The 12,911-nt window shown below is 45.7% G+C and overlaps 1 long non-coding RNA gene across 1 annotated transcript in view; it reads left to right on the forward strand.

Moving 5' to 3' along the window:
* Positions 1-383, forward strand: part of LOC140742097 (uncharacterized) — a 38,854-nt gene extending 38,471 nt beyond the window's left edge. Inside the window, exon 3 of the long non-coding RNA XR_012102212.1 lies at positions 193-383. This is a non-coding gene — a long non-coding RNA (uncharacterized lncRNA). The remainder of the gene's footprint in view (positions 1-192) is intronic.
* The last annotated feature ends 12,528 nt before the right edge of the window (positions 384-12,911 follow it).

Raw genomic sequence — 12,911 nt, forward strand, 5'->3', positions numbered from 1 at the left:
TAGGGAATAAAATCTTAAATTATTGAACTCTTCCCTGTGAGATAACTTATGCAAAACCATTTTGAATGCTCTCCATGGTAGGAGAAATTGTAGAAAATGTAGTATGTAGAAATTTGCTATCTTCTTTGGAGGCATACCAGATCTCCTCAAACTCTATGCACACTTTAATGCTTTTTGATAACTTTCTTGCAGATGGGTGACCAGAACAACACACAATACTTCCAATTTGACCTCAACAACTTCTTATACAACATCAAGATTCAAGATACGGTTTCTTGTACACAAGTGTAAACGTGAACAAACTCTTTGTTAGTTTGGATCCAATGCAGCATAAAATAAAAATGCAATAAGATAAAGAATGAAATAATAAAAAGCATAATAAATATAACTATGTAAAATAGCTTATGTACATAGATTGATTGTATGTCCATAAAGTGACGCTAGGCACAGAAGTGTCTCTCCATCGGGGAAGGGTGTGGAGGGGTTGATCAGTTTTTCTCTTGGGGAAAGTAGCTGTTTTTGATTCTGGTGGTCCTGGTGTGGATGTTATGTAACCTCCTCCCTGATGGTAATGAGACAAACAGTCCATGAGCAGTATGGGTGGGATCCTTCATGGTGTTACTATACCTTTTATGGCATGTAAGAGCGTAAATAGGAGCAGGTGTAGGCCATCTGGCTCGTTGAGCCTGCTCCGGCATTCAATAAGATCATGGTTGATGTGGCCATGGATTCATCTCCACCGATCTACCTTTTCCCCATAACCCTCAATTCCCCTACTATGCAAAAATCTATCCAACCTTGTCTTAAATATATTTACTGAGGCAGCCTCCACTGCTTCATTGGACATAGAATTCCACAGAATTCTTTCTGTATATACTGTTATGTTCTTGGTGGATAAGCTGGTGCCAGTGGGATTTTGAATAACATAACATCCTAACTCTTGTACTCAATCCCTTTTGAATCAGAGGAACTCGGCTTGCCAGCTCTTGTTCCACCCACTTCCCTTGTCCTTTTCCTACTGGTTTTCTCCCTTGTATCTTTCAGTCCTAATGAAGGGTCTATTTCCCTCCACAGGTGCTACCTGACCCACTGCATTCCACTAGGACTTTCTAAATGCCTTCTTGGGCTACCATTTTAGGGTAATTGATGGGAATGTGAGGAGAATATGTATGGGAATGGGATTGGTGGGATTGCTATGAGAACTGGTATACACTCAATGGGCTGAAAGGGAATATAAATACTGGTGTGAGAACATTTCTAGAAAGAATCAAAGAAATCCCAGTTCTTTCTGGGAGGAATAGACATGTATAAGGACCGGGCATGCATAAGTAAAGTTTCTAGAAAATAAAAGAGGGTGCTGAGGCCTTCCTAGAATTTGGAAGGATGAGGGGGGATTTCATTGAAACCTTTTGATTGTTGAAAGGCCTGGACAGAGTAGTAGAAAGGATGTGTCCCATGGTGGGCAGTTCAGCATTCAACACCACAATTCCCTCCAGGCTTGACAAAAAGCTCAGAGACCTCAAACTTCACCCTGCCTTGTGCAGCTGGATCCTGGACTTCCTGTCAGATCGCTGGCAGGTGGTAAGAGTGGGCTCCCTCGCCTCTGCCCCTCAACACAGGTGCCCCTCTGTACACAGGTGCAGCTGGATCCTGGACTTCCTGTCAGATCGCCAGCACGTGGTAAGAGTGGGCTCCCTCACCTCTGCCCCTCAACACAGGTGCCCCTTTACTCTCTGTACACCCATGACTGTGTCACCACCCACGTCTTCAATCTGCTAATTCAATTTGCAGATGATACTACACTGATTGGTCTAATCTCCAATAATAACGAGGCAGCCTAAGAGAAGAAGTCATCACCCTGACACAGTGGTGTCAAGAAAACAACCCCTCCGTCAATGTTGCAAAAAGAAAGCAGCTGGTTGTGGACTACAGGAGGAATGGAGACAGGCTAATCCCTATTGACATCAACGGTTCTGGTATTGAGAGGGTGAACAGCTACAAGTTCCTTGGCATACTCATAACTGAGGATCTCACGTGGTCTGTACATACCGGCTGTGTGGTGAAAAAAGCACAACAGTGCCTCTTTCACCTCAGGTGGTTGAAGAAGATGAGCATCAGTCCTCAAATCCTAAGAACTTTCTACAGGGGCACAACTGAGAGCATGCTGACTCGTCTACAAGCCTCTGCAGCCTCTTGCAATCCTGTGCATTGAACCTCCTATACCTGGTGCTGATGCAACCTGCCTGGATACTCTCTAGAAAGTAACAAAGAGCCCTAGTGCCTTCCTGCTGGGAAATGAAGGTGCATAGGGCCTGAACATCCATCCTCTGCTGCCTCTTTGGTTGGTTTCCCATTCACCATCTGAGTGAGCTGAGACCTTTCCATGTAGAGTTGCTCACTGATAGAGCAGTGTGGTACGGATAAACTATAATTCATTGTGCTGTTCTTCATTTGACTGATGCCAGACGCACAGGCCCTCTAACGAAGACTGAGTCCGATCTTGGAGGTCAGTTTGATTGCGCACCGAGTGAGTGAGATGAATAGATTGCGTTTGTTTATCCAAGCCAAGTGTGTTTTCAAAGCCTGGGAAATCTTTCTCCTGCCCCCTTCCCCCATTCCTGGCTTCTCCAGGCTTGCTCTCACCGCGAGAGAGAGCAGAGACACGAGCCTGTACTCACTGAAACAGCATGCTTCACTAGATGGCCTGCTGTGGTCACCGGGCAATGCTGAGAGAGGGGCTGCTCTGTCACAAACCTCATCGCTTGGAATAGACACACACTCTCAGCAGGTCATCATTTACCATCTCACTATTGTAAGCATGGCCGGAGGGTTCCTATCATTCAACCAAGACTGGTGTATATTTGTCAGAGCCAACCTTGTCCCACTCTATAACAATGACTACACCCTAAAGGTGCGTAATGGGCTTTAGAGACACAAGAAATACTGCATATGCTGGAAATCTTGAGCAACATGTGCACAATGCTGGTCAGGTAACATCTATGGAGAGGAATAAAAAGCCGATGTTTCGGGCCAAGCCCCTTCATCAGACCTGGAAAGAAAGACGGAAGAAACTTGAATGAGAAGGTGGGCGATGGGGAGGAGGTACAAGCTGTCAGGTGATAGGTGAGAACAGGTGAGGGAGAAAGTGGGTGGGTGGGGACGGTTGTATGAAGTGAGAAGCTGGGAGGTGATTGGTGGACGAGTTAAAGAGCCGAAGAAGAAGAAATCTAATAAGAGAGGGCAGTGGACCATGAGAGAAAGGGAAGGAGGAGACATACTTTTTGCTTTGGATTTCCGGCTTCTGCAGAATCTCTTGTGTTTATGGTTTTCTTTGCGGGCTTTGTGATATCTTGAAAGGTAATTATGTGATGCATAGAATCATAGACACAGAGTAATAGAATTTACTATGTTCAATCCCAACGTTCTCATAGTATAATGGAAGCTACCAGCAGCACATTGATAGGCTTCGGATTGGCTGCAGTCTGAAACGGTGGAGGCTGTGGGGAGATCTGATAATTCCTTAAACGGTAGAGCCAGTTAGCACAACAATATTATAGCACAGCCATCTGCAAGGGGTTTGTACATTCTCCCGGTGACTGTGTGTGTTTCCTCCAGATGCTCTGGTTTCCTCCCACAGTCCAAAGACGTATCAGTTAGTAGGTTAATTGGTCATTGTAAACTGTCCTGTGATTAGGCCAGGGTTAAATAGGTGGGTGGCTGAGTGGTGCGGCTCGTTGGGCTGGAAGGGCCAACTCCATGCTCAATCTCTAAATAGATAGAAAAGCAAGTAAATAAATAAAATTTTTAAAATCATGAGAGGCAGAAATAGAATAGTCAGCAAGAATCTTTCTCTTGCGTCAAAATGTCTATAACTAGAGGGCATCCATTTAAGGTGCGTAGGGTAAAAGTTCCAGGGAAATATGCAGGACAAGTTTTTTTTTTACACAGAGAGTAGCTGGTGCTTGGAACGTGGTGCAAGAGGTGATAGTTGAGGCAGATACAATAGAGCAGGGTTTTCCAACCTGGGGTTCACGGACCCCTTGCTTAACGATATTCGTCCATGGCATAAAAAAGAGAACCCCTGCAGTAGAGGCATTTAAGCAGCTCTTGACTGACACATGGATGTGAAGAGCAGAGAGGTATATGGGCCCTGGGCAGGGAGGTGGGAGTAGGTGTCGTTGCCTAAGCTAATTTGCCGGCACAACATTGTGGACTAATTATTCTGTTCCTGTGCTGTACTCTTCTATGGTCTATGTTCTATGATTTAAAAGTCCAGAATTTAATTTGATTCACAGGACCAGACCAGTGATCCAGCTTCTCAAACCTGTATGGAGAATCCAGGGGTGTAAAAGTCCTGATATACAGTCGTGTGCTGAAGTCTTAAGGCACATATATGTCGTCAGGCTACCCAAGACTTTTGCACAGTACTGTATGGAGTGGTGAGTGAGTTTGTAAATCCGATGGGAGTGAAGGATGTTGGGAATGGCAAGGATGGAGTGCCGCAGGAGGGTGTGGAACAGGTGGCAGAGAAGAAGTGCCAGGGGCAGAGGGTGGCAAGGGTGCCGACAGCAGGCAAGGGCATTTGATTTCAAACAATTGGTTTATTGATCATTACAGAATGTCTCTCTGGTGCTTCCTGCTTCTTTACCTCTCCCTTACCCTTTTCCCAAACATGATTCCCCTCTCCCTACCTCCTTCCCACTCTCAGTCCACAATAGAGACCCATATCAGAACCAGGTTTATCATCGCTCACATATGTCATGATTTTTTTTGCAGCAGTGCAGTGCAATACATAAAATTACTACAGTACTGTGCAAAATTCTTATGCTCCCTAGCTGAATATGTGCTTAAGACTTTTGCACAAAACAGTAGGTCCTGAAACCTTGACAGTTGCTTTCCACCCAATCTCTTCTGCCTGACCCTCCATTCTCTGCACGTTCATGCCTCTGTTATATTTGCCTTCATCACCAAGTGACTTTGTTGTCCACTATGGTCACAGCTTTAATACCACACACACGAATGCAAAAAAAAAGTAACATGCAGCAAAATATCTTCTGCTCCTTCACTCACCCATTACATAACCATAGAATGGTACAGCATTGGAACAGGTTTTAATGAGCTCTTCAGGCCTGTTTGGGGGCACTGGGCTCCGAGGTTTATACAACAACTGAATTGGTTAGCTGCTGCTTAACGAGAGTTGTTACGTAATTGTTTAGAGTTCCTTTTGTTTCCCTCAAGTGACTTGCTCTTTGTAATGCAGTCCCATGGTACTTTCTGTTTAAGCTTGTTAAATTTATTTTGATGGGCTCAGGGATTCCGTCTTACTTGTATTATTTAAGTGGATGCCTGAATAGTGATAATCATGGGGTCCTAGTTTTGAGAATGTTACTGTTTCGCTTGGCTAAACCACCAGTGTTCTGTTGGAATTATTATGAATAAACTCTCTTCACCGTCTCTACATTGGAGTCTGTCTTTTCTCTGTACTTGGGTTCCAATATTGCCAGCATGCATTGTGACACAGGCCCTTCGGTCCATGACTTTGTGACAAACTAATTCAAATTGTAATTAAATGCTTAACTCAACTAATCCCTTTTGCCAATGCAAAATGCTGGTTGAACACAGCAGGCCAGGCAACATCTATAGGAAGAAGCACTGTCGACGTTTCGGGCTGAGACATTGACAGTGTGTCCTGACAAAGGGTCTTGGCCCAAAACGTCGACAGTGATTCTTCCTATAGATGCTGCCTGACCTGCTGCGTTCCACCAACATTTTGTGTGTGTTGCTTGAATTTCCAGCATCTGCAGATTTCCTCGTGTTCCCTTTTGCCAATGTCTCTTTTGTGTCTATTCTGTCTCTATGTTGTCTCTTTTGTGGACTGAGAATGGGAAGGGGGCAGGGAGAGGGGAATAATGGTTGGGGAAAAGGGGGAAAGGAGAGGGGAAGGGAAAGAGCGGGAAGCATCAGAGAGACATTCTGTAATGATCAATAAACCAATTGTTTGGAATCAAATGACGTTGCCTGGTGTCTCAGGGCTGGGTGTGTCTGCACTTGTGCCACCCACCCTGGCACCTTTTCTCTGCCACCTGTCTCACATCCTTCCCACTCCACCCTTACTATTCCCAACATCCTTTGCTCCTGTCAGATTTGTCAGATAAACTTGCTCTCTGCTCCATGTTGACAAATACAGTACTGAGGAAAATTTTAGGAGCGCTAGCTATATATACATACCTAAGACTTTTGCACGGTTGTGTAGGTACTCCGATTATAAACGTACTTTGAACTTTGTACTGCTGCTGCAAAACAGCAAATTTCATGTTGTATAAATTAGTGATAATAAACCTGATTCTGAATGTGAATTTCTGGGGACTCCAAGGACATCCTGGAAGATGAAAGAGAAAGTCAGCGCCTGAACTGATTCAGAGATGGATCTGTTTAAATTCTGAATGACTTTTTTTTTAACTCTTTAGCAGAAAATTCCAGATTTCCCTTTCCACTTCTGTATACCTTGAGTTGAAAATGGCGGAGGGTTTATCTGGATCTGAGCAAGCTGTACTGGTCGTGAATTGCAAATTACTTTATTGTAAATTAACGATGAAAGCTGCCATTATTTTTTTTCCCAGGGAGAGAAAGCCCATTTGCGTGCGAGGGCCCTAGGCTCCCCTTTGAAACTGGCCCGAAACCTAATGCCAAGAGGCGGTGGTGATGGGATACACAGATGGCTAACAGATGCCCAAAGATACAGGCGATTGTGCTCGGTCGAGCAACAGGAGATCTTCCCCAACCCCCTTCGCCACTTTTGATCTTCATCAGGGGTAGAGCTCTGCGAGGAGTTGAATTTGCTTGGGACGAGGTTAAAGGCGTGACCTCTGACATTCGCTGTGTGACGGGAGAAAATGCATAAAGTTCACCGAGGCTGCTGGTGCGATAGACGGTGGAGAGACAAGGAAAGCATGACAGCATATGAGCAGACGATGCTGTTCGGTCCCTGGACAGCAATCCCACAGTTTACAGCCCGGAGTTCCCAGTTCCTCCGTTTCTTGACCATTTAAGTATTTGTTTACATAAAATTTACAGCAGAGAAACAAAACATTCAACTAAACTGAGCATGATGGTGTTAATGTTCTCCACGTCTCCTGTCCTTCCGGGCCTAGTCTCTAAAGTCAGTTCCATTTTCCCTCATGTACTTAACCAGTGTTTCCTTTAAACTAGAGAGCAGAGGTAGAAGGGAAAAGATTCCGAGGAGGGTCTGAGGAGGATTTTTCCCCCACATGGATGGCGGTTGGATCCCTTCAGTGACCAAAGGGATTGTGGAGGCCGGGACTCCCATGACCCTTAAGAAGCGTCCAACTGAACACATGAATTGCCACAACACAGGATGCTACAGAAGGCTGGTAAATGGGATTAATACACTGTAGTTTAGTTCTGGCATCTACCCACCCCCCCACTCCAGTCCTGAAGGGTCTTGGTCTGAAATGTCGACTGTTTACTTTTTTCCATAGACTCTGCCTGATCTTCTGAGTTCCTCCAGCATTTTGCGTGTGTTAATTTGGATTTCCAGCATCCACAGATTTTCTTGTGTTTGTTGATGTAGAGAGGAGATTGATGGTCAGCAGGGATGTGGTCAAGTCAAGTTTATGTCACCTGAACAAGTATAAATGCGCTGTAGAAAGCATCCTCTCATGGCCTGGTACAACAACTGCTCTGCCCATGACTGTGACGAACCGCAGAGAGTTATGGACACAACTCAGCACTGGCCATCTGGTGAACCGGTCCAAGATAGTGAGGAGGTGCCGCGCTCCGCGTGACACTGGCAGGGGGCCCACGATATCCACATGAATGTGGTCGAAACGCCGGTGGGTGGGGTGGAACTGCTGCGGCAGAACTTTGGTGTGCCGCTGCACCTTGGCTGTCTGGCAGTGCATGCACGTTTTGGCCCATTCACTGACCTACTTGCGGAGACCGTGCCAAACGAACCTGCTGGAGACCATCCGGACGGCTGTCCTGATGGAGGGGTGCGCTAAGTTATGAATGGAGTCGAAAACACGGCGCCGCCAGTTTGCCGGGACAACGGGACGGGGTTGGCCGGTTGTGACGTCACAGAGTAGGGTCCTCTCACCTGGGCCTACGGGGAGGTCCTGGAGTTGCAAACCAGAGACTGCAGTTCTGTAACTCGGGATCTCCTCGTCTGCCTGCTGCGCCCCTGCCAGCGCCTCAAAGTCTACCCCTTGGGAAAGGGCATGAATGTTAGGGCGAGAGAGCGCGTCCGCCACAACATTGTCCTTACCCGAGACGTGCCAGACAGCCGTCGTGTATTCAGAGATGTAGGACAGATGGCGCTGCTGGCGGGACGACCAGGGGTCGGACACCTTCGTGAATGTAAAGGTAAGCGGCTTGTGGTCCGTGAACGCGGTGAAGGGCCTACCTTCCAAGAAGTACCTGAAATGCCGGATTGCCAGGTATAGCGCCAACAGTTCCCGGTCGAAAGCACTGTATTTGAGCTCGGGCGGTCGCAGGTGTTTGCTGAAAAACGCCAGGGGTTGCCAGCGACCCGCGATGAGTTGCTCCAGTACCCCACTGACTGCCGTGTTAGATGCGTCCACTGTGAGGGCGGTAGGGAGCCCCTCAGGGGGTCTGTCTACACTTCTCGCTGTCTTAATAGAGCAGTCAGAATAATCAGAAACCTCTCTCACATCAGACCCTTCCTCTTTTACCCTCCCATCAGCCAACAGACACTAAAGTGCGTACCACCAGGCTCCAGAGCAGTTCCTATCCCACTGTCATAAAACTATTGAATGCACCATTGGGTGGTGGGGTGAAGATACATCTCTACCAGAGGAGGGGTAAGGTGCTCCTTCAACTCCATTAGCCTACAGGTCTAGGCTAATGTGCAGGAAAGGTGTAGCACCTGCTTAGCCCTCTGATCAAGGTCACGTGAAGCCATGGGAACAGGTCAAATGAGCAGCTGGTGCAAATCACAAAATCGTGGTTACGCCATCACTGACGGCAGGCAAACAATCCCTGAAGAGTATTAATAATGGCTGGGGTCAGCCATCTTGTAAAGACCCTGCCCAGAAGAGGGCAATGGCAAACCACTTTAGTAGAAAAATTTGCCAAGGACAATCATACACAACTAGGTTCAGGAACAGTTACTACCCTTCAACCATCAGGCCCTTGAACCAAAGGGGATAATTTCACTCAACTTCACTTACCCCATCAGAATCTCACAAATGCAGAATCTGAGAAGATAAGGCTTTTATATCTTAAGAATGCTTATGGAATGCTTGCTTTTATCAGTCGAGGTATTGAGTTCAGAAGTCACGAGGTTATGTTGCAACTTTATAAAACTTTGTTTAGGCCACATCTGGAGTATTGTATACAGTTCTGGTCGCCCCACTATAGGAAGGATGTTGAGGCTTTGGAGAGGGTGCAGAAGAGATTTACCAGGATGCTGCTTGGCTTAGGGGGCATGTGCTATCATGGGAGCCTGGATAAACTTGGGTTGCTTTCTCTGGAGCGGCGGAGGCTGAGGAGAGATCTGATAGAGGTTTATAAGATTATGAGAGGGATAGATAGAGTAGACAGGGAATATCTGTTTCCCAGGGTTGAAATGTCTAATACTAGAGGGCATGCATTGAAGGTGAAGGGGTGGTATGGTGGTAGAGACAAGTACATTAGGCTATTAAGAGATGTTTGGACAGGCACATGAATGTGAAGAAGATGGAGGGATATGTACTTTGTGTAGCTAGGAGGGATTAATATTTGGGTGTTTTTTGATTTGCTTTTTAGCTGGTTTAGCACAATGTTGTGGGCCGAAAGGCCTTTCCCTGTGCTGTGCTGTTCTATGTTCTGCCTGATGGAAGGGTGAGAAGAGAAGATGTGTAGAGTTGGAAGGGTCTTTGATTATGTTGGCTGCTTTACCATTTTTCTTATTCTTTGAAGTGCTCTTTCAAAATTACCTCTTTGACCAAGCTTTTGGTCAACCATCCAATACAAAAATATGTTTGGTTTTAAATGTTGCTTGGAAGCCCTCCTGTAAGGCTTTAGGAATGTTTTTCTACATTAAAGGTCCATTTAATACAAGCTGCTGAAGTTGTTAGTCCATCATCTCCTTTATTCATCTTAAACACCCCATTAAAATTGGCTATTAATCTTTGGCATTTGAGTCTCACAGTTTTGGCACCAAATTCAGTAGGTGGCTTTTTAATTCAGTCCTTAGAAAAATGTAGAGACACCAGGAGTCTTCAACTCAACTTTACCCATGACCAGGCATTGAAAGGATTCAGTCAATGGCAAGCCTGCAGAGATAAGCAAGCTCGATTTTCACTAGCAATGGGTGGTACATCCCATCAAAACTGTTTATTTTAATTGTCTTTAGCTCGTCAAATGCCCTCAACCCTGCAAACCTTTGGGGACGGCCTGTGTAGAAATTGCAGAGTCCGTGAAAACCGTACATGCCTGTCATAAAAATCCTTTCTTTTTTTTTGAAGCGCTTGTGAAGAGACTGAAAAGGAGAAGGCGTCGGGTCACAGGCACTGAGGGATCTCATCAGTTCTCCCTCCAAACAAAGGCAACCTTATCCGCTTTATCAAGGCTTGAGATGAAGAAGCATTGTCCAAGCACATTAAACTCTTCAGGCCTGTAATAGAGACTGATTGTTGTCACCTTATCTGTTTACACTGAGGTTAAAGTCAGGTTCATGGGAGGTGTGAGAGTCATGTTCCAAGCCGTTGCCCCAGCCAGGCCCACACCGCAGGCAGCAGATTTTTACCTCGTCTGTTTGGACTGGGATTGAAATCTGAATGTGAGAGGTGAAAACTGAGTGCTGTGACCCCTGGGCCCTCTCCCGTTCTCTTTATCTTCGGCACTGAATGAGTTATGGTGTTTACGGTGGATAAATCACCAGGGCTCAGCCGTGATTGAGGTCAGTGACATTTCTTAGCAAGGGCAATGTTGCACCAAAGCTAATTGGCTTCAGTGAGATATAATCAAACACTGGATGCACTGAATTTATTTCTTCACAATACATGGAATGTAGAATTTAGATTATCTTCTGAGTCGTGTCTGGTGGTTAGAAAACCTTGGAGCCAGAGAGCACCTATTGGGACATCATAGATTAGCTGCTCGGTAAATTCTTGCCCACTTACCTGTAGTTTTATGATACATACAGCAGTGTTTCTGGTGGCAACACGTGGTTAGTAAAAGTAATCCTGCAGAATATAAGTGGACTCACAGTCGAGTACCACTTTTGCCCGAATGTATTAATTCAATGTATAGAACATGGTAAGTTCCGGCACCAAACAGGATCTTCAGCCCACAACGTTGTGCTGACCTTTTTACATTCTCCTAAATTCAAGATAAACCCTTCCTTCCTATATAGCCCTTCATTTTTTTCTATCAATCATGCATCTAAGAGTCTCTTAAATGCCCCTAATGTATCTGCCTCTGCCACCACCCCTGGCGGGGCATTCCACGCACCCACCACTCCCTGTGTAAAGAACTTACCTCTGACAGCCCCTTTATACTTTCCTCCAGTCACTTTCAAATTAAGCCCCCTAGTGTCAGTCATTTCTGCCCGGAGGGAAAAAGGTCTCTGGCTATCCACTCTGTCATCTTGTACACCTCTACCAGATTTCCTGTCTCTTTCTCTCCACGTATACAGTCACATTTTCATAGGCATTGGTATGGATGTGTAAATATGTGAGCGTAAACATGGTTACTTGTACATAATTATGCACACGGAGACAGACACACACTCATGGAGTTCCTTGGCTGTATTACCTTTGCCAGCTGATGTCAATGCACCCTTGAGCTTGTTGCAGACTTTTGGTTTATCGTCATGGAAACTACACACAAACCTTGGACATTGATTCTGCCGATAATATGAAATGGCTGATGCACTGTGCACTCTATATCTTGAAGTGGGCTCCACTGAAATCAACTAGACCGAATACCAGCCGCTGCTCCCTCAGTGAATCCCTTGTCCATTTGTCCCTCCCCACAATTCGCCACCCCCACCCCCCCGGCACCTATCCCTGCAAGTATCAGAAGTGCTACACCAGCCCATTCACCTCCTCCCTCATCTCCATTCAGGGACCCAAAACATCTTTCCATGTGAGGCAGTTCTCCACCTGCAAACTGTCAGTGTTGTCTACTGTATCCAGTGCTCCTGATGTGGCCTCCTCTAAATCAGTGAGACCCAACGTAGATTGTGGGACTGCTTTGTCGAGCACCTTTGCTCCATTCGCAAAAAGAGAGATGTCATGGTGGCCAACCATTTTAATCCCTATCCCTATTCCCATTCTGACAAGTTGGTCCATGGCCTCTTCCTCCTCTGTCAGAAAGAGGCCACTCTCAAGCTACATCCGCAGTAGACCGGATAATTTTGCGTAAAAACGATAGGCGTCCACACTATGCGTTTTTTGAAAATATCTCTATCCACACTGAAATGGAGATTTCGGCGAATCTCCTCCTGCTGTGCATGCGCAGGACACATCTACCGAAAGCAAGCGACGTGTTTGGTGTCGAATCTCGCTGTGAAAGTGCACGTTTGTGTAGTTACAGACTAGAAAAACTTAAAAAATGATGGATAGCTGTTGGCTCTCGCGCAGGAGAACTTAAAACTAAAAAAAACAAATACTGGAGCATAGGGAAGCAACTGACAGGGAATTCACGGACTGTATGACCCGGCTGAGACAAACATTGAAAAACTGACTAACTCCGTTGCATTAATAAAGCACCTTGTTAAATGTATAAAACATGTCTGCATCAGTGTTATCTTGTATTTCCATACAATGTTACATTAGGCTGTTACACATCTATTGTCAGAGAAGTACTTGCATAAATAGGTAAACCACCTTCATACAAGCAAGGACAGAAAACAGGTCAAAGTGAGTATACTTATTTATTCAGTA

This window comes from Hemitrygon akajei, chromosome 19 (genome assembly GCF_048418815.1).
Source record: "Hemitrygon akajei chromosome 19, sHemAka1.3, whole genome shotgun sequence".
Taxonomy (NCBI): Eukaryota; Metazoa; Chordata; class Chondrichthyes; order Myliobatiformes; family Dasyatidae; genus Hemitrygon; species Hemitrygon akajei.